Raw genomic sequence first — 3,751 nt, 5'->3', positions numbered from 1 at the left:
GCATCACAGGAACGGTTTTCTGTGATCAGCTACTTTCCAATTCGAGAGAAGGTACAATTACCACATAAAGTTCTAGTTTCCTCCCATTCACTTCTTTCGAGAGAAACTCCTTCTCTAGAAAGGATCCATTCTTATAAACAAAGATCTTGCCTTCGGATCTGTGATTGAAGGTGTACCCAATAGTTTCTTTTGGGTATCCTATGAAGACACACTTCTCCGATTTGGGTTCGAGCTTATCGGGCTAAAGCTTTTTCACATAAGCATCGCAACCCCAAACTTTAAGAAACGACAGCTTAGGTTTCTTGCCAAACTATTCATACGGTGTCGTCTCAACGGATTTAGACGGTGCTCTATTTAACATGAATGCAGTTGTCTCTAATGCATAACCCCAAAATGATAGTGGTAAATCGGTAAGAGACATCATAGATCACACCATATCTAATAAAGTACGGTTATGACGTTCGGACACACCATTACGCTGTGGTGTTCCAGGTGGCGTGAGTTGTGAAACTATTCCATATTGTTTTAAATGAAGGCCAAACTCATAACTCAAATATTCGCCTCCGCGATCAGATCGTAGAAACTTTATTTTCTTGTTACAATGATTCTCCACTTCACTCTGAAATTCTTTGAACTTTTCAAATGTTTCAGACTTGTGTTTCATTAAGTATATATATCCATATCTGCTCAAATCATTTGTGAAGGTTAGAAAATAACGATACTCGCCATGATCCTCAACACTCATCAGATTGCATACATCGGTATGTATTATTTCCAATAAGTCAGTAGCTCACTCCATTGTTCTAGAGAACGGAGTCTTAGTCATCTTGCCCATGAGGCATGGTTCGCAACATCAAATGATTCATAATCAAGTGATTCCAAAAGTCCATCCGCATGGAGTTTCTTCATGCGCTTTACACCAATATGACCTAAACGGCAGTGCCATAAATATGTTGCACTATCATTATCAACTTTGCATCTTTTGGCATCGATATTATGAATATGTGTATCACCACGATCGAGATTCAACAAAAATAGACCACTCTTCAATGGTGCATGACCATAAAAGATATTACTCATATAAATAGAACAACCATTTTTCTCTGATTTAAATGAATAACTATCTCGCATCAAACAAGATCCAGATATGATGTTCATGCTGAACGCTAGCACCAAATAACAATTATTTAGGTCTAAAACTAATCCCGAAGGTAGATGTAGAGGTAGCGTGCCGACGGCGATCACATCGACCTTGGAACCATTCCCGACGCGCATCGTCGCCTCGTCCTTAGCCAATCTTCGTTTATTCTGTAGCCCCTGTTTCGAGTTGCAAATATGAGCAACAAAACCAGTATCAAATACCAAGGTGCTACTACGAGCATTAGTAAGGTACACATCAATAACATGTATATCAAATATACCTTTGTTCACTTTGCCATCCTTCTTGTCCACCAAATACTTGGGGTAGTTCCACTTCCAGTGACCAGTCCCTTTGTAGTAGAAACACTCAGTTTCAGGCTTGGGTCCAGACTTGGGATTCTTCCCGGGAGTGACAAGTTGCTTTCCATTCTTCTTGAAGTTCCCCTTCTTTCCCTTGCCCATTTTCTTGAAACTAGTGGTCTTTTTAACCATCAACACTTGATGCTCTTTCTTAATTTCTACCTCCGCAGCTTTAAGCATAGCGAAGAGCTCGGGAATTGTCTTATCCATCCCTTGCATATTATAGTGCATCACGAAGCCTTTGTAGCTTGGTGGCGGTGATTGAAGAACTCTGTCTATAACACTATCATCCGGAAGATTAACTCCCAGCTGAGTCAAGTGGTTATGATACCCAGACATTCTGCGTATGTGCTCACTGACAGAACTATTCTCCTCCATCTTGCAGCTATAGAACTTGTTGTAGACTTCATATCTCTTAACTCGGGCATTTGCTTGAAATATTAACTTCAACTCCTGGAACATCTCATATGGTCCATGACGTTCAAAACGTCTTTGAAGTCCCGACTCTAAGCCGTAGAGCATGGCACACTGAACTATGGAGTAGTCATAGATCGAGCTCGCCAGACGTTCATAACATCAGCATATGCTCCTGCAGCAGGCCTTTCACCTAGCAGTGCATCAAGGACATAATTCTTCTGTTCAGCAATGAGGATAATCCTCAAGTTACGGACCCAGTCCACATCATTGCTACTATCATCTTTCAACTTATTTTTCTCTAGGAACATATCAAAAACATAGGAGAGCTACAACGCAAGCTATTGATCTACAACATAATTTGCAAATACTATCAGGACTAAGTTCATGATAAATTAAAGCTCAATTAATCAAATTACTTAAGAACTCCCACTTAGATTGACATCCCTCAAGTCATCTAAATGATACGTGATCCAAATCAACTAAATCATGTCCAATGATCACGTGAGATGGAGTAGTTTTCAATGGTGAACATCTCTATGTTGATCATATATACTATATGATTCACGTTGACCTTTCGGTCTCCAGTGTTCTGAGGCCATGTCTGTACATGTTAGGCTCGTCAAGTTTAACCCGAGTATTCCACATGTGCAAAACTGTCTTGCACCCGTTTTGAATGTGAACATAGAGCTTATCACACCCAATCATCCTGTGGTGTCTCAGCACGACGAACTGTCGCAACGGCGCATACTCAGGGAGAACACTTATACCTTGAAAGTTTAGTAAGGGATCATCTTATAATTCTATCGCTGTACTAAGAAAAATAAGATGCATAAAAGATAAACATAATATGCATTCAAAATATGTGACATGATATGGCCATCATCATCTTGTGCTTTTGATCTCCATCTCCAAAGCATAGCCATGATCTCCATTGTCACTGTCTTGACACCTTGATCCCATACATAGCGTCGTGGTCGTCTCGCCAACTATTGCTTCTACAACTATCGCTAATGCAAAGTGATAAAGTAAAGCAATTACATGACGTTTCTATTTCATACAATAAAGCGACAACCATAAGGCTCTTGCCAGTTGCCAATAACTTTTACAAAATATATCATCTCATACAATGACATATATCACATCATGTCTTGACCATATCACATCACAACATGCCCTGCAAAAACAAGTTAGACGTCATCTACTTTGTTGTTGTAAGTTTTACGTGGCTGCTACGGGCTTCTAGTAAGAACCGTTCCTACCTAGGCATCAAAACCACAATGGTGATTTATCAAGTTTGTTGTTTTAACCTTCAAAAAGGAGCGGCCGCAGTCAAATTTGATTCAACTAAAGTTGGAGAAATAGACACCAGCCATCCACCTTTATGAAAAACTAGTTACATGTCTGTCGGTGGAACCGGTCTCATGAGCGTGGTCATGTAAGGTTGGTCCGGGCCGCTTCATCCAGCAATACTGTCGAATCAAAATAAGACATTGGTGGTAAGCAGTATGAGGATCACCGACCACAACTCTTTGTGTTTTACTCGTGCATATCATCTACGCATAGACCTGGCTCAGATGCCACTATTGGAAAATGTAGCATGCAATTTCAAGAAAACTCATACGCTCACGCAAATCTATCTAGGAGATGCATAGCAACGAGACGGGTGAGTGTGTCCATGTACCCTCGTAGACCGAAACAGGAAGCGTTTGACAACGCGATTGATGTAGTCGAACTTCTTCTCGTTGAGACGGGTGAGTGTGTCCATGTACCCTCGTAGACCGAAACAGGAAGCGTTTGACAACGCGGTTGATGTTTTTTTCCTGTTGCAACGCAC

Source organism: Triticum dicoccoides, chromosome 3B (genome assembly GCF_002162155.2).
Source record: "Triticum dicoccoides isolate Atlit2015 ecotype Zavitan chromosome 3B, WEW_v2.0, whole genome shotgun sequence".
NCBI lineage: Eukaryota > Viridiplantae > Streptophyta > Magnoliopsida > Poales > Poaceae > Triticum > Triticum dicoccoides.
The sequence above is the reverse complement of the archived record's forward strand: the minus strand, read 5'-3'. Positions refer to the sequence as shown.